Below are 19,433 nucleotides of genomic sequence, written 5' to 3'. Positions count from 1 at the left end.
GCATTTTCATGTAACATTGGGCGCATATAGAGTGTGCAGCCCAAACGGCTTGTCCGATTTGAAAAATTCTTTCACTTTAGATTGAAAACATCATATTTGGAGACCGTTTCCCCGCCTATATTTTGTTGTAACTCTGATAATAAGAGAGTTACCGTATGTCACGGGACTTTTGAGACACTCTGTATAGTAGCTGAAACACTAAAAAATAATAGCGAATAACTTTTACTATGGAATGAACAGGGCAGCTTACTAAAAATTGTAACACTAAACAACTAATAATAACTTTTGACTGTGGAATGAACACGACAGTTTTACTGAAAATGATAAACACTGCTGAACCACGAAACAACTAATAATTTTAAAAAGTTAAGATTCTTTGCAGTTCAGCTTATGAATCGCGGAGTTTCTGAATAACTTCGTTCACAGACACTAAATTTAACATGTCTCTTTCCATATTCATTAGCAAAAATGTGTCCAAATGTCTTCACACAAACTAGCTCTGAGATTTGTTTACTCTAACTTTGAGAAGCACCTTCCACATGTCACTTGTGTGCATGGTAGAGACAACGCATGTTTGTATACAATGTATAAATTATTAAAGCAACTAGACTGACGGAAATTGGTGCAAAATTTTCCCTGCACATGACAAACAATTTTTATACAAGGTGTTTGCAGCATCATTATCACTCTTACCGTGAATCCCGTCCAAAGATGTTCCATCTTCCATAGCATGCTCAGATGCATAATCATCATCATCTTCTACGGATTCAGGGGCATCATTCTCTTCAGGATCATCAAAAACGAGAACGTTTTGTGACAGGGAAATACACGACAGAGAACTGCTGGAGCTCTTTGTATATTTTCTCCTGTTTTATATTTAGTTTTTTTTTCGGAAGAACTCTGAAAGCTCTTGCAGATACACCATTCTTCTTGATTTCTGAAAAGTCCTTAGGTTCCAGTATTTGGAATTCTTTCGGCTGCTGAAATCTATCACTGACACATGTAACAGCTGTATTCAGAATTTTCGTTGAAGTTTTTTTTATTCTGAATAAATCATTTTCACTTATATTTAAGTTCTTTTCCAGTTCATCTGCACTCCTGGCATTTTCTTTTTCTTTAAGATTCTTCTGTGCAAAAAGTATTTTTCCATTGCTATCTCTACACCAGATTGCGCAAGCTGTTGATTTATTTTCACACAAAATATTTTTGTGTTTTCGTAAAGCATTAAACAGACATCTTTTGCCTCTATTTTCTTCTGAAGCTGCTGCTGCAAATTGTCTAGAAATCTCCAGGTAGTAAGATAGTCTAATCCGTGAGACTGCAGGTATTTTGAAACAGGCTCCGTTTCCGTAAATAAGTCCTGAAACATAGAAGTCCTCATTACAGTGTTAAATTCTGCCCATTTATTCAGCAAAGTTTAGCTTAAAATTTTCATTTCGCATTAAAACCCCTGTTCTGTACATCATCACTGAGGAACAATAAAAATGAAAGAAATCTTGATGATAGACAGTCATCCTCGTCTTGGTTTCATGTTTCGTAGCGAAACTCATTAGTGTCCACTACTGCATTCAGTGCCTTGTTTCTGCTCCATCATCGTGTTGTACCAACTTGTTGAACTTTTCGTAGTCTGTCATGTCCCTCGTGGCTTGTATCAATCATTTTCTTACAAACATCCTTTCTTTTGTAGTATTCAGACAGAACATGGCACTGGTTTCAAATAAATTTGCAGCTTCAGGTATCTACTCAGTCGAATTTGTCATAACGAAATTAAGAGCATAAGCCATGCATTGGGTGTAAATGATTTCAGGATTATCCTTCTCCAGTAATGCTTTAACTCCTTAATAGCATCCTCTGAAGTTAGCAGCTCCATCAAAAAAGCAACTTACAATATCATCACAAGCATCAAAACATTTTTGTCACAAAGTACTCTTTTGATTTCATTATAAGTTACTTGTCTTGTAGTGTCATTGTTTACCACTGGCGTCTCTGGCATATACAATTTGGGGAGGACATCAAAGAAAGTTATTTAAATGGTACTATCTAGCCCAACCTGTTTATTATCTTTAATTCCATTTGTTACGTTTCTGCTTACCTTCACGGACCCCGTGAGGCATATGAAGAACTCTGTTACACAGCCTGAATATTATATGACAAATAAATATAATTATTATCATTTATATGTTATTCTGCCGTTAGTAAATAAATTAAATAAAACAAAATATTGAATAATTTGTACTTCAAAATATTGGAGGGACGCGTCCCCATCGTCCCCCTGCCAGAGACGCCCAAGCTGTTTACGACAACTACTAACAGCCGCTCAAATACTTGACCGTTTATAACGCAGAAAATTACTATAGCCAGCTGATTAAGCCCTGAAACATCTTGGATAGAATCAACCATTATGTTGAAATGCCCGCTTTCTTGGCGTCTTCCACTGTTTTCTCCTGTTATTTTGTAAACTTTTTGATAGAAAATAAATTTTTAAAAATGCGTTGTTTTCCCATTTTTGAATTATCAAATATAGACCTACAAGGTGTATTAACATCCATAAAGAACCAACCAGCCTGTGGTTAAATATGAACCCAGCTACAAACCAGGCACCAGTCTTCAACCTTGAATGGGATGCAACTACCCTACATTATGAAAAAAGGTTCCAGGTCCCAACAGCTCAACATGATGAAAAACATGCCTAGGACCGCAACTGCTCAATGAAATGAAAGAAGGGCCCCAACTGCCCAATATAATGAATAAAGGGCCCAGGGCTCCAACTTCTCAATGTAATGAAAGAAGGACCCAACTGTCCAATATATTGAAAGAAGGGCCCAAGGTCCCAGGTACAAACTAAATCACAGTTTCTGATAATAAAAGACCATAGTGAAAGATGGACCTAGCCACAAATCTAGTAACGAAAGGACCCTATTAAAAAAGATAACTTACTGATTGATGGAAGGGTGGAAGAGGAGTGTGTGTTGGTAGCATAATAACACTGAGCTACCGAATTATTTAGCTCTCTTTTGTTTTAGCTTTCCTTTCTCTTTCTTTCTTTATTCTTTCATTGTTTTCTTAGAGGGCCTAGGCCGCGATTGCGACCTAAGGGCCCTGGCCAGTCCGCCCCTAACTACCGTCTTTCTGAGTTTGTATTCTCGTGACATAGCTCAATCAAACTTTATCTATTGCTGACTTTTCCCTTACTTCTAGAATTCCATTTCTACTCCTGGATCAAAGTATAAAAATACATATTAGTATGAAAAATATTCTGTGGAAAACATTAGATTAATTTTGCTGTGAAAAGACATGTGGATCTGTATACAGGGTTACTGAAAAGTATTGGGACAGAACAATAATAACGACATAATTGATTTAGTGCACATCATGGCAGCCATCTTGAATTCCGAATATTGTATACCACACAATATTTTTAAATAGAAAGAGGTATGTGTTGAGTTTTGATTTAGAGTTTAACATCCCGTTCAACAGCGATGTTATATGAAAAGAGGTATGTGTGTCACGTAAATTGATGCTAGAATCTTCGTACAAACTACATTCATCGTCCGTTTCAAAAGCATCGGAGTCTACATTATTTATTATTTCCATAATTTCTCCGGACGAAAATACGCCACTATCATAAGAACCACGACTTGTCGCGGTGGTATTCATTAGGGATGGCCTTTTTAAAAAATCTGATTTTCGGAAATTTCATTTCTCGTTTTTTCGTTCGTTTTTCGAAAAAAAATGTCTTTCGTTTTTCGGAAATTTTTTCGTCTTTCATTTTTCGAAAAAATTTGTTTTCCGTTTTTTCGAAAGATTTTTCGTTTTTCGAAAAAAATCGTTTTTCGTTTTTTCGAAAAGATTTTTTTCGAAAAATTCGTTTTCCCTTTTTTGATGATTTTTCGTTTCTCGAAAAGTTTTCGGAATTCGTGGAATGATAATGTGGGAGGAAATGGGAGTACCCCGGGAAAATACACGGACACGATGTTGTCTGCCACGAACTTACTTGGTCTGGGATCAAATGCACAAGAGGTAAGCGTTCTAACACTGAGCTACCGTGCTGCTTGTGTTTGGATCTAATGAAAGGTTGAATTGATTTTGAGTTTAACGTCCCGTTCAGCAGCGAGGCTATATGAGACATGGACCTACTGATTAACGTGGAAGTTCACCTCTGGTGCTTGGGGTCCCGGGTTCGATCCCAGCCTCCGCCAAGTGAACTTTGTGGTGGACAAACACCGTGCTCGTGGGTTTTCTCGGGGTTCTCCCGTTTTCTCCCACTTTCTTCATTCCACCATTTTCATTCACCTCTCATGATCACCGTCTCCTTTAGCCTAACCGGCATAACCGTGGGACGTAAAACTCAAAGATTTCATTTCATTTCATTGATTAACGTGGAATCCGAACCACATGAGCTCCCGCCGGGAATCGAACGCGGGTCTAACACGGCAAAGGCGCGTACGCTAACCGCTAAGCCACGGAGGAGCTCGATCTAATGAAAGGATAGTGTGTAGTGCTACTATTGACGAAACTCATCCAATCACGACCAAAATTAGTATGGTTATGGACTGCAATGTATTTAGTACACATGTTAAATATTATGGTGTTTGGGACTTTGGTTCCAGAGTTATTGCTAATCAAATTTGTGTTTTAAGTTAGTGATATCAAGAAATTTCACCAAGTCGCATTTGATTAAACTCAAATGATCTTGACTAAAGTTGGTAGGATCGTAAATATTGACAAGCTTGGTATGCATGGAAGCTCATATAAAATATTATGATGTGCAGACTTTTTGTTCCTGAGTTATTAGCTATCAATGTTAGGTTTGGAATCAGTGAAATCAAGAAATTTCATTAAAGCGCGAAAGATGGAACTCATCCATTTTTTACCAAACTTGGTAAGGTGGTAGATCTTGACGAGCTTAGTAACTATAAAGGTAACCAAGAAAGATCTGTCGCTTTTTCACCCAACACCTTCAAACATCGATATTTAACCTAAGACATACCTGGAAGATCAAAAATAGTCTCCTTCTGCCAACGTTTTGGAAGGCCATGTATTCCATCGCGGTAGAACTTGGTGGGCCGTGAATCGAAAAAGGTATCAAGTGCATTTTGCACCTCTACTAGGGATTTCAACTAGTGTCCTCTAAGCTGATTGTCCAAGGAATGGAACAGGTGGTAATCGGACGGTGCAATGTCCGGGGAGTATGGCGGATGCAATAGTGTTTCCCATCCAAAGTGTAGAATGGTGTCCCGGGTTATCCTAGCCACGTGGGGCTTAGCTTTGTCCTGTAAGAGGATGACCCCTTTGCGATTCAGAAGTGCTGGCTCCAGAGTCTTTTTTTTTTTGAACACGGCTCAACTGTTGACAGTACAGAGTTGCATTGATGCTCTGACTAGCCTGTAGCAGTATTTTTTCTCAAAATACTGTTCAGAAAATTTGGACTTGAACTTAGTTAAATGAATAAATTTCATTAAAACGCGTTAATCTCATCCGATATTGGCCAAAGTTGATATGGTCATAGACTTTAACAAGTCTAGTACGTGTGCGAGCTCAGCATGAAATATTGTGATCCACAGACCCTTGGTTCTCGGTTCTTGAGGGATATAAATTAGAAATAATAATTCACAAAGGTAAACAGTGTAAAATTTATATTTTACAGAATATTAAAAAATAATTATTTACTAGTGATTATTAATGTGTCATCGACAATATGGCATTACTGCTGAATCGCCGGATCAATTTGAAAATCGAAAAACTGGAACAAAATATACTGCATTCGGTTATATTTGGTTGGATTACATTAAGTTACGTTAGATTATGTTATTAGGTGCGTAGGTTTACTATACGGATCCATAGTATAAGTAGGAGTAGCAGTAGTAGTAGGAGGAGGAGTAGGAGTAGGGGTAGTGATAGTAGTAGGAACGGATTAGAAGCCCCACAGGGGTTTGTTGGTTTCTGTTCTCGACATGAAATGGGAAAATTAAAGATTTGCTCAAATTTATCTATACATTTTACAATCTATGGATTCGTATAGTAAAACAAGTGTACCTCTCCGCGAAATAGTCCATTCGTCTCCACATACAGTGCCGCTTACAACATCAAAAACAACCAGCAAATGCAATCACTATCTGAGCTTTTGCTATTCCCCTTACCTGACTTTCAATCACTCTTCCTCATAAACTTAAATAAATTCTCCAATTGACCCGGTAAATTTCCTAAAATTAGTCCGGCGATACAGCAATTAGCCCGATATTTTATAATGTAAAAAAAGACTAATAAATTACCAAATAGAAGGATGCTGTATAAACTGATCGTGATAGTATCAGGCAACTCTGTAATAAATTGACTTTTAACAATTGATTTTAACAAAATATGAAACATGAAGTGATTATATGTACTGATACTAAAGACTTCTCACTAAGATCCCCCATTCATTTATCTTATTTTCTATAACTAATTAAGTCAGTATCAAAAACAATTTGATTGCTTTCAAAAATAGGCAATTTAATACTAACAAAATACTATTGAATGGTTTATTTGTTCTAAAGATGTTTTATATACGGTAAGACAAAGAACTAAGTATCTGACTATAATAATCTCATCAAACGAGAATTCAAATTTTAAATAGGTGGGTCAGTTTTGGTATTAGTTTTTACTGCTACTAACTTCAGTAGAAGAATACTACTAAGATGAAATATTTTTTATTTGGTTGTTTGTTGAAGTTCAGCGTCCCTTTTCAGAATCGAGCAAGACTATACAAGACTTGGACCTACATTATAAAGTGGAATCCGAACCACCATAACACGTTCAATGTTTTCCCACTCGGGACCCTGTGCATCAAAGGAATACGCGCTAGCCACTAGACCAGTTGCAGGGCTTGAAATCTTTTCTTGGAATTATAAAATTATATATTGAAAAGAAACGTTTGTCGCTTCCTAGTACTTCTCTCGTTCTATGAGAAAGAAAGATTGTAACCAGAGATATAGTAAGTATTTATCACTTTCTGTTGCATTAAACTTAGAGATGGAAACTACCATTGTGGCATAGAATCCATATCAAAAACTGCTTCCGGTTATCGCCTTTTCTTTACTATGATATCGGAAATGGTAGTTTCTCACTATTTCCGGTTTACATAGAGGGATAGCGATCGATATGACAATCTTCGAATCCTGGATTCATATATATAAACATATCTCATTATCTCTTATTAGTTTTGCTCTATGGTGATCACTATTGAAATTAGAAGTAGTAGTAAATTTCTACCACAGGATAAAACTTGGACATAGTCTATTGCGAAGGTACTGAATTCATGCTTCTCGCTTGCTCTATGATGATCAATACTGAAACCGGGAGTTGTGATCAGGGGCGGATCCAGGACGGACTTCTGGGGGGGGGGGGGTTGTAATACTGCTACTTAGAGCTATTTTTACGAGCTCCAACTCTGGGATGGGTTTTATTTATATATAAAATAGGAGTGTTCTCTTCTGGGGGGCAATCGACCCCTGGATCCCCCCTGATTGTGATACATTTTTTCCTGTTTTTGTAGAGAAACAAATGAGATTCGTTTCACAGTGTAAAACTGAGGCAGACTTGCAATCCATGCGAATTGAATATTCAAAACTTCAGTACAACAAGTAGCACAACTAAAACTCTTGGTTGGAATAGGTTAATAAAATCAAAGATAGAATCTGTTCCTCGGATGCTGAATCCATATCAAAAAGCCATTATTAGCTATCACTTATCGTTTTTGTTCTATGGCGATAAAGATTGAAAGCAGGAATGGCTAATTTGAACCACTTCCGGCTTGAATAGAGGGTTAAGGGAGGAGACAGAATCTATTTTTAGGACGCTGAATCGATTTCAGAGAACTTCTCGATATCTTTTATAGTTATTGTTCTATGCATATAAGTATTGGAACCGAAAGTAGTAGTAAATATCAAGCATTTCCGTTTCAGAAGAGTGGTGCAGGTTATGAAGATATGTTCTCTTAAAACCCTGAATTGATTCCAGAAAATTGCTTGTCGCTATCTATTACAATTTTGTTTTATCGCGACAAGTGTTAACACCGGAGATGGTTAATTTGAACACTTTCGGTTCAAATAAAGTGTTAACGAAGAAGGTGGAATCTATTCTTGGGATGCTGGATTAATTTTAAAAAATGCATCTCGATATCTCTGACCGATTTTGCTCTATGGAAATTAGTATTACCTATAAAATCAAAAATAGTAATAACCAACCATTTCTGCCTTTGTGGAGTGTTGTGGATTGTAATTGTATTTCCTCTTGAGAACCTGAATCGATTGTAGATGAACCACTTGTCGCTATTTATTACCAATTTTCTTCTGTGGCGATTAATGTTGAAACTTGTAATCGTTAATTTGAACCACTTCTGGTGTGAATAGAGATCAATGGAGAAGGTAGAGTCTATTCTTAGAACGCTTAGTCGATCGCGAAAAACCGCATCACTATTTCTTCAATCTTTTGCTTTATAAAAATCCGTATTGAATCCCTATTGAATATACTAGTAAATTCAGCCACTTTCAATTTCGATAGTATTGTGCGTTGAGATGATATATAGCTCTTGAGACGCTGTATAGATTCGTTTTTTTTAAAAAAAAAAACACTTGTGGCTATCTATTACCATTTTTGTTCTATATCGATCAATGTTAAACCGAAAATAATTATTTTAAACAACTTCCGATCTGAATAGAGGATTAATGGAAAAGGTACAGCTAGTTCTAGGTAGTTGAATCGATTGCCAAAATCTACATCTCGATATCTCGTAATTCAGTATTAAAACCGGAAATAATAGTAAATATAAACAATTTCTGGTTTTGATTAAATGTTGTGGATAGTTGTATGTTGTCTACGACGCTAAATTGTTTGCAACAAATCGCTTCTCGCTATCTATTACGATTTTCGTTCTATAGCGATACAAATTGAAACCAAAATTGGTATTAGAACCACTTACGGTTTTAAATGGAGGTTTAATTTAGGACATCGAACCTATTTTAGGGGCTCTAAATCGACCGCAAGAAACGACTTCTCAATATTTGTTACTGTTTTGCTCTGACACCTCTCGACAGACAGACGGACAAAGCCATTCTCAAGATTTTCGACACTTATGCATAGCTTAAGCTGCAAGTGTAATAAGGGCGAACATTGAATATATTCTTGGGACACTGAATTGGTTCTGGAAAATCGCGTCTTTCTATATGTTACCGTTTGTGTTCTGTGTTGATCAACAATGTAGCAGAAAGCGATAGATCTCTACCACTTCTGGATTATTAAATAAAAGTCAAATGCATTAGATGAATCTATTCGTGTTTCAAACTTACATGTATGCTTCTCGCTATTTCTTGCCGCTCTTGCTCTGATACCAGCTGACAGACGAACGGATGGATAGGCAGACAGATGAACATAGTCCTTCTATAAGACTTCCTATACGTATGCATAGTATACTATAGTTTGGAAGTACTAACAAATGAAATAAACTCAGTTTGTTTTACAAAAATTATCCGTTTTCTGTTTTTCGGTAGTTTTCGTTTTCCGGTTTTCGGAAAAATTTCGTTTTCGTTTTTTCGAAAAAAAAATCGTTTTTCGTTTCTCGAAAAAAATTTCGTATTTTCGAAAAAATTTTCGTTTTTGAAAAATTCATTTTTCGAAAAAGTATTTTTCGAAAAAATGTGGCCATCCCTAGTATTCATAGCCGAAAGCTCAACTAAAAAGATGAAGTGAAAGTGCTAAGCAAGCTACAAGAAGGATGTTGAGTTGAGTTGATTTTGAGTTTAACGTCCCGTTCAGCAACGAGGCTATATGAGACGTGGACCTACTGATTAACGTGGAATCCGAACCACATGAGCTCCCGCAAGAAGGATGTTGAAACAACGCTTCCACGCTAATAGAAAAAGGAAAACAAAAGTAGCTACAGGCTTTTGCCTTTTGAGTACTCATATGTTTTTGGGAATATATACTTGATACAGCATGCCTTTTAAATGTACGCCAGACGTGATCTGTACACATGAAGGTGAAAAATATTCGTGAAAAGTAAACAGATGAGACTAGTTATATGCTTCTGTTTTCTAACAGTCAACTTCGTGTTCAACTGCAGGAACTGACCTTGATACTACCTGACTCAACACCTTGTAACAAGAGGGCAACTATAGTTACCCATAGGTCTCTTGCAGGTACACAGCGAGCTGTGTGTTCTGTGTGTGTCTCTCTCTCTGCCCCTGGCTGTGTTTGCTTTTCATGCTTTGGGGGAAGGGGTAAGACACCCATGCACACCTTCGAACATAAAATGATCGAAAGACGACCTATGTTAATGTAGACTTCATAGTTTCAAACAGTGGCGTATACTGGTTTGAAGGCATGGGCTACCACTGACCTTGCATATTATTATTAATAAAAATGGTAATAATAATAAAAGTAATATAATAATAATAATAATAATAATAATAATAATAATAATAATAATAATAATAATAATAATAATAATAATCACAATATGCATAACAATGAACAAAAAGTGATTGATGTGTTTTGTTTAGTGATGAGCAAATGCAAGGTCTTGGTCTGAGCTCCTCCGTGGCTAAGCGGTTAGCGTACGCGCCTTTGGCGTGGGAGACCCGGGTTTGATTCCCGGCGGGAGCTCATGTGGTTCGGATTCCACGTTAATCAGTAGGTCCACGTCTCATATAGCCTCGCTGCTGAAAGGGACGCTAAACTAAAATCAACTCAACTCAACGCAAGGTCTTGGTCTTGGTCTTGCACATCGAGCCTTGGTCTTGGTCTTGCACATCGAGTCTTGGTCTTGGTCTTGCATTGGAACCCTTGGTCTTGGTCTTGGTCTTGCATGCAAGAGTCTTGCAAGTCTTGCATTTAAGAGTTGAGTTGAGTTGATTTTAGTTTAGCGTCCCTTTTAGCAGCGAGGCTATATGAGACGTGGACCTACTGATTAACGTGGAATCCGAACCACATGAGCTCCCGCCGGGAATCGAACCCGGGCCTCCCACGCCAAAGGCGCGTACGCTAACCGCTTAGCCACGGAGGAGCTCTTTGCATTTAAGAAATCTCAAACTTTTCATAGGTAAATTTTACTATGGATATAAGGGATAATAAACTCTACAAAGCACCAGTAGTAACGGAAATACAATGTATGTTTCTAAATGTAATATAATTTAACGTCGTGTAAGTATGATAGCGTACAACATAGGTTATGACCTTTATTTTTTTTAATGGGTGCCCATGCTTCACTACTTATAAGATATGCCTAAATCACAGGGTTTCGTAATCTGTTTATATATATATTTTTTAACAGATCCAACATTCCACTGGTTCCCAAACTGAGGAGGCTACCCCTGTTTCGCATGAAAGAAAATCAGACGGCACAGATTATTGAAATACCATGAATTGCAAAATTATTTTTACACTCTAAAGGCGTCAGATTTTTCTTTCCAATCACGATTAGCTAATTCTTGTATTAAACAAACTTCCAATTAAATATTGAATTTTTGTTTTACTGATTCCAATATGTACTCCATGGGGCAGAGGGGGCCGCGGTGGCTCAGTGGTAGAGCATTCACCTCTGGTGCTTGAGGTGCCGGGTTCGATCCCAGCCCCCCCAAGTGAACTTTGTGGTGGACAAACACCGTGTGCGTGGGTTTTCTCGGGGTTCTCCCGTTTCCTCCCACTTTCTTCATTCCACCATTTCATTCATCACTCATTATCACCGTCTCCTTTAGCCTAACCGGCATAACCGTGGGACGTAAAACTCAAAGATTTCATTTCATTTCCATGGGGCAGAGACATTCACATTACGCAAAAGCGATGAAAAAATTGCAGACTTTCGAAACATGGGCATGGAGAAAAAAGGAGAGAATTAGCCGTGTTGAGCGAAAACGAATGTGTTAGAAATATTAGCAGTAGGAGAAAAAAAGAAGAATTTTAGATATTGTTAAGAGGTGGAAAGGGAACTGTTTAATATATTGGCTGACGAGGAACTGTATTACAAGGGACGTGCTAGAGAGTATTGTGGAAGGAAAAAGAGGGAGGGAGCGAAGCAGACTAGTTGAAGGAAGGTATTGAAACAGAAAATTGCCACGTCAAGACGAAGAGACCAGCTGAGGACCACCGAACGTCAAACCTTGTCTGTTGAAGCAAATAACCTGCCAATAATAGCAGAATAGCTATTATGATGATGATATGTTTAGCAATATTGACAAAAAAAAAAAAAAAAAAAAAAAAAAAAGAAAAAAAAGAAAGAGGGAAAGAAAATTAAAATAATAATTATTATAATCAAACCTCTTAATATTTTAGAATAATTTGAGGGAAAACTGAAAACAACTCAACTGTCTATGTCTTTTGTGTAGACTCAATTTATATAAATACTGTTGACCTGTATTAGAAATACAAAATAAGGGCATCAAACTCCAAGCTATTTGAAGTCTCACTTGTGAATATGGATTACTAGCATCAAGTATCTACTTTGTTGGGTTAAACTAAAATAATAATAATAATAATGATAATATATATATATATATATATATATATATATATATATATATATATATATATATATATATCGTTAGTCAATCACTTTTTTTACTATTAGTAAAGCGCTCTCTAATATCGGTCATCTTCGATTATTTTTATGTTTCCCTCTCTTCCTCCTCCCCAAGTTGCCGGGCTGAATTTGGATTTAAACGGCATCACAAGTGTCACTGTTCGTGTCAGAGACCACGAAACTATGGAATCGGCACTAATATTTGGTCATTTTTAATCATTATTATGCATCTCTCTCTTCCCCAAATTACGAGGCTGAATTTGGTCGTAAATGGTATAGGAAGTCTCAGTATTCAACTCAGCGACCTCGAAAACTATGGATTCGACACTAATATTCACCATTTTCGATCATTTTTATATATCTCCCCTCCCCTCCGCCAAGCTACGGGGCTGAATTTTGATTTAAACAGCACCGGAAGTATCATTGTTTACCTTAGCGGTCCCCAAAACTATAGATTCAATTTCAATGTCGGTCATTTTCCATCATTTTTAAATATCTTTCTTCTCCCTCTCCCCGAAACTTCAAGATCAAAGTGATTTGATAAAAACCATCTCAGGCCCGATCCTCATCTATCTTAAAATAAGATCGAGTTCGGTCAGGTGGTTCAAGAGTTATTAAGTTATATATATATATATATATATATATATATATACCCTTTCGCTCTTCTCCCCCTAGGTTCTACCACCAAAGTGAACTGACATATAACATTCCAGGCTTGAACCTCCTCTATGTTAAAAATTTGATCGAGATTACTCGTTTGGTTGAAGTTGTTAAGTTTTATTTATTATTCTATAACTCCCCCTTCTCCCCTTTCCTAAGCTTACCGTCAAAGTGAAATGATGAAAACACTCCCAGGCTCAAACTCCATCTGTGTTGAAAATTTGATCGAGATCGGTTGGGTGGTTCAAGAGATTAGGAGTCACAAAAATAGTCACTTTCAATTTTATGACATAGATTTATTGTTGTAGGATAATGTTATATCGCTCAACCCTCGATGTGTCGTATACCTAAGGATGCTAAAAGTTATATTGATAAACAATTATTCAACGTATAAGCATCCGCCCATGAAATCAAACTTGCGGTTACATATATTAAGTTTTTTCAATGTCATGAAAATGTTATTTCGATATTAATTTTGTGAGCACACATTAAAAATTCCCAACGGATGCTTGAGTCTGGGAGCCAAGGCCATACCCATGTAGTCGACACCTATGGTGTGCGGTATCACCAATGTTCAATACTACATTTCACTTTAGTTTTGGAAGAAAAACACCACTAATATGTTTTAAAACGAAACGAAATATCTAGTTTAACGTCCCACGATTATGCATTGGGGCTAAGGGAGACGGTATTCATGAGAAATGAATGAAATAGTGGATTGAAGAAAGTAGGAGAGAACATCAAAACACCGAGAAATAGAGACCTGCACGGGCCGAAGTTTTTGGCCCGAGCCCAATCCAGCCCGAATGTATGTAGGCGCGGCCCAGCCCGGACCCGAAACGTTTTGGAGATTTTCGGCCCGAGCCCGGCCCGGCCCTATAAGTTTTTTAAAATTCTTGGCCCAAGCCCGGCCCGGGCCCGATAAATTTTCGAAGTTTCATTTTATAACATTTTTCACGGTCACACTTCTTCAACGTTTGCCTTTATTCCAATTATCGTTTAACGAATGTCAATAATTATTAACCCTCGAGTAGTCGCGCCGCGGTCAAAAGCACCACAGGGAAATTATTTTCGATCGTGTGTCCATTCTGTTTGTCCGACAGACTTCTCCGTCTAGCTAATCTTGCCCCTCACCTTCCCAAACATTCCTGCTCAATCACTCCGTTATCCGTTGTTTAGTTTAAGTACTAGTGATTGTTTAGTGATTCTGCGGTGCTTTCCACCGCGCGCGACTAACCGTGTAATGTTTTTTCTCAGTGTTTCGCTCTGCAAGTGACCTTTGCTTTGGAGGTGTTTAAGCTTTATAAACATAAATATTATTTTAATGGACGGAAGAGAGGTCGACAGAGTTAACAAACTGATACCAAGTATGAGAAAAGAGAAAATTAGAACTGAACAGCTTAAAACAACGGAGGGAAATGTTAGGGATTGACTATTTGGATAAATCAGCCGACATGATCTCGTGGAAGCTTTGTCTGAGGAAGATCATAACGAATATTTATATATGAGTGAACACGAAAGGTCAAGTGAGGAGTCTGCGAGCGAATCTGAAGACCTTAAACCCAGAAATGACTAGCGATTCCCCGAATGTAGTCAGAGCAAGAGGGGACGAAATAAGCGACGACGAAGTGTAGAACAGTGTAAATTTGAAGATAACTTAAAATAATTCAATGTAGTGCTGTATAGGTGAAGTTTCAAAATAACAGGACCTTAAAATAATTCAATGTAAATTTGATTTGATTTCAATTTAGCGCCCTTTTCAGCATCAAGGCTATGTAAGACGTGGACCTACTGCTTAACGAAGGATCCGAACCACATGAGGTCCCACCGGGAATCGAGCCGGCAGTCCCACGCCAAAGGCGTGTATGCTAACCGCTAAGCTACGACTGAGCTCTAATTCAATGTAAAATGCGCTGTGAAGCTTTGTTTTATTGTTATGTTTATATAGTATATTTTTAACTAATTTACTATTGCATTTCTAATTTTAGACGAACCAAAGTTGACAAAAACAAAAGATCATCATCAGGTTTAGAATTTTCAATAAAACCAGTGCGTAGCTATCTATCTAAAGAAATATGTAACGACAAAAACATTTTATTCCAAATGAGAAATAAAAAAATAACATGTCTAGTTGTAGGTTTCTCTAATAGTTATTACTGTAAAACTTATTATAATAATAAAAATGTTATTCCCTCTTAATCAGAAAATATACAAAATTACGTTTCTAATACAAGAAAACTGTTTAAAACGATTTTTGCAACACATTATGTTCGTTCGGTCCATTTGACCGCGCGCGACTACTCGCGTTACTTTTTCAGCGCGACTTCTCGAGGGTTAAAGAATTGCAATTAATCGGCCCAAGCCCGGCCCGACTCAAAGAAATAATAGAATCGGCCCGCCCAAGCCCGGCCCGCGGGTAGGGCCGGGCTTCGGGTCTCGGGCAAGGCCCGGCCCATGCAGGTCTCTACCGAGAAAACCCACGCACACGGTGTTTGCCCACTAAAAAGTTTCCATGGCGCATGCTAGAATCCAACCAGGGACCCGTATAACCACATGTGACTGCTCTACCACCGAAACGGTACTTGTGCAAGACTCTTGCGCAAGAGTCTTGGTCTTGGTCTTGGTCTTGGTCTTGCACCCCTTGGTCTTGGTCTTGGTCTTGCATCGGGATTCCTGGTCTTGGTCTTGCATGCAAGACTCTTGCAAAAACTGCAAGACCAAGACTCTTGCGCTCATCACTAGTTTTGTTTGATCTTTTGTTTTGAGACCGTTAATGTTTTCCACTGTAAATGAAATTCCATCATACATTTGTGCAGTTAACTTCTTGTGGATTGCGTTCGTAAAATGTTAATTTTTACCAATGTCACTTCCCTCAAGAGTCGCCTCTGTTACTGACGTTGGTTGTCATTCCGTACCAGTATACACAAAAATTCTGCAGACATCATTATAATTGTTATGTTTATTATCGCTATCTAAATCTCAAATTTTTGCGTTGTGTTAACAAACGATTCTCAGGCCCTTTTGTTGCGGAGACATTCCGACCCGGGCCCTTTTGATGAGGGGCGTTTTGATTCGGGCCATCTGTCTCGGGCCCGTTTGTTGAGGAAATATTTCGACCGGGCCCTTTCTACGCGGGCCCGTTTGACTCCGGCTTTATTTGACCCGGGTCCATTTGACGCAGGGCCTTTTGACTCGGGTCCCTTTGACGTGGAACACTTTTGACTTGGGTTCTTTTTATGAGGGGCGTTTTGAGTCGGCCCCTTTTGACTCCAGCCCTTTAAACCAGCACCCTTTTGACGCACGGCCGTTTGACTCGGCCACTTTAGTAGGGGGACCCCTTTGGACTCGGCTCCTTTTTATGAGGGGCATTATGATTCGGGCCCTTATGTTGTGGAGACCTTTTGAACAGGTCCCTTTTGATGTGGGGCCGATTTCACTCGGGCCCTTTTGTAGCGGGGCCCATTTCGACGCAGGCGCGTTTAATGCAGGTCCTTTTGACTCGGGTCTTTTGTCGGGAGACTCTTTTGACTATGGCCCTTTTGATGAGGGGCGTTTTGATTCGGGCCTTCTGGCTCGGGCCCTTTTGTTGAGGAGACCTTTCGACCCGGGCCCTTTAGACGCGGGGCCGTTTGACTCCGGCTTTATTTGACCCGGGTCCGTTTGACGCAGGGTCTTTTGACTCAGGTAACTTTGTCGTGGAACCCTTTTGACCCGGGCTCTTTTTGAGGTGCATTTTGATTTGGCCCCTTTTGACTAGGGACTTTTTAATCCGCGACCTTTTGACTTACGGCCGTTTGACTCGGGCCCTTTCGTAGCGGGGCCCCTTTTGACTCTGCTCCTTTTTATGACGGGCGTTTTGATTCGGGCCCTTTTGACTCGGGACTTATGTTGTGGAGACCTGTTGACCCGGGACCTTTTGATGTGGGGTCGTTTTCACACGGACCCTTTTGTGGCAGAGCCCCTTTTGACCCGGGCTCATTTGACGCAGGGCCTTTGACTCGGATCCTTTTCTCGTGGGCTCCTTTTGACTATGACTCTTTTTATGAGGGGCGTTTTGATTCGGCCACTTTTGACTCGGTCCCTTTTGACGCAGGGTCGTTTGACTCTGGCTCTTTTGTAGCGGAGTCCCTTTTGACTCGGGCTTTTTTATGAGGGTCGTTTTGATTCGGGGCCTTTTGACTCGGGCCCTTTTGTTGCGGAGACCTTTCGACCCGGGTCCTTTTTATGAGGGGCGTTTTGATTCGGGCCCTTTTGATCCGAGCCCGTTTGACGCAGAGTCTTTTGACTCGTGCCCTGTTGTTGCGGAGATCTTTTGACTCGGGCCCTTTTGTAGCGAGGGGGCCATCTCGACCCGGGCCCATTTGACGCAGGGCCCTTTTGACTCGGGTCTTTCTGTCTTTGCCCTTTTGTTTGGCCCTTCTAACATGGAACCATATATATAACGCAGCAGCTGAAATACCTGTGGCAGAGGGCCTGGGGGAGTATGAGTAAATCGATGATCGATCGATCCAGGGCGCAGTAAAATTAGTTACACCACTGTTCATATCTATTTCTTTCTATTCTCTCGACATCATGTCTGGAGATGAATGTTCTGACTAATAAGCTACAGTGGCGAAAGACGATATACGCTATCAATGATAAATGTTATGACTGTTAATATATATAGGGAATAAAACGAAACATTCTATATCGGACTTCCCCTCCACCCGTTGAAAAAAATCCTGCGGGCGTTAGTGATTATGATGTTGCTTAGTTACTGTATTATATTGTTCTATACACGGAATAAATACTTATGTGTTTTATATAATAATGAGAACCTTATTTACATTTATTACGGCCCTTGCTTTACGAGAAACATTTTCACGTTCAGCGTAATCAGTTTCCATTCTAAAATAATTACAGTGAGGCGAATGAAATAATTCACGCACAGATTTAGGACTTAGAATAATGTTTTGCGAACATGTAGTAAATCCCTGAAGATTAAAAAGCGCTAGTAGCAGTAATTAGCTTCCTATAGTCCCTTAGTGAATTACATAAATCTTACAGATGTTGTATCTCTTTCTTTCTCCTCTCTATACATCATGTCTGGAGATTAATGTATGGACAAATAGGCTACAGAGGCAATTTTAAAAAGTAAGATGATCTACGCTATCAGTGACAGATGCTGTGGTGTTTAACTTAACATATAAGGCAATAATACGAATCTTTTCAGAGATGACAGTGCACTGATGCTTCAAATCTGTGTCTTACTCCCTATACCTACTTTATTTTCCTAGTCAAAATAAAAACTCTTCAAAATTAATCACAAATTCTTATGCAACCATCCCTTCTTTAATGTACTGCGCTGTCACATACCCGTCACGGCGATGTAAAGGCACTTTTGGCGACGAGGATACATACATATGTGTCCGATACTGATGTTGAATACAAGATAAAAATTGGGATCGCAGTGCCCCAGTGGTGAGTGCACATCTCTAGTGCACGGGTGTTCCTGGTTCCAGCTTCCGCGCAGTGGGGTTTGTAGTTGATAAGTACGTTCGTCATTCTACCGTCTCTTTTAGGTTTGGCACATAATTGTGGGATGTTAAACTAAAAAAAAAAAAAATCATAAGTAGAATATATAGGAAGTGTTGTAGTTTAAATAAGAGCGTTACGGAGAATAAAAATATAATAAAAATTACTTGTACCCATACACGAAACTAAACAAAATTAATTAAAGTAACCTTACCCTATTTAAAAAGTAAGACTATTCCTCGTTGTATTTGAACTTCAAATTTTTCTATTGCTTGCGATTGAAATCTGGAATGCTATTCACCAAGACTCTCTGAATAGAGAGCATCGATACCGTATATACTATTTCCTCTGTTGTAGAGTTCCGAAGGAAGTCTATTTTCTTCAGGGTAGAGAAGCACCTCTCTTCTCTGACGCCATTTTGTTAGCTTTTCTTTTTGAAAAAAAAAAATGAATATAGGGAAGAGAAACTCAATTTTCGGTGACTGTATTTTCGTTTGCTGCTATCTGTAAAGAAATATGAAATCTAAAATGTCTTTTCCTTTGAGACATCATTTAATAAGTATTAATATTCGGAGTAATTTGTCGTTTGCTATCAATGGAAATTACTGTGAACTGGAAAACTATTAATTTTGATGCAGAAATTACTTTGAAAAATTTCTCTTTACTAAGTGGTAGAAGTATATTTCCAGGTAAGAAGGAAAACAAG

The sequence above is a fragment of the Thermobia domestica genome, chromosome 3 (assembly GCF_964235325.1).
Source record: "Thermobia domestica chromosome 3, izTheDome1.hap1.1, whole genome shotgun sequence".
In the NCBI taxonomy this organism is placed as follows: domain Eukaryota; kingdom Metazoa; phylum Arthropoda; class Insecta; order Zygentoma; family Lepismatidae; genus Thermobia; species Thermobia domestica.
This window is presented reverse-complemented; position numbering follows the sequence as displayed.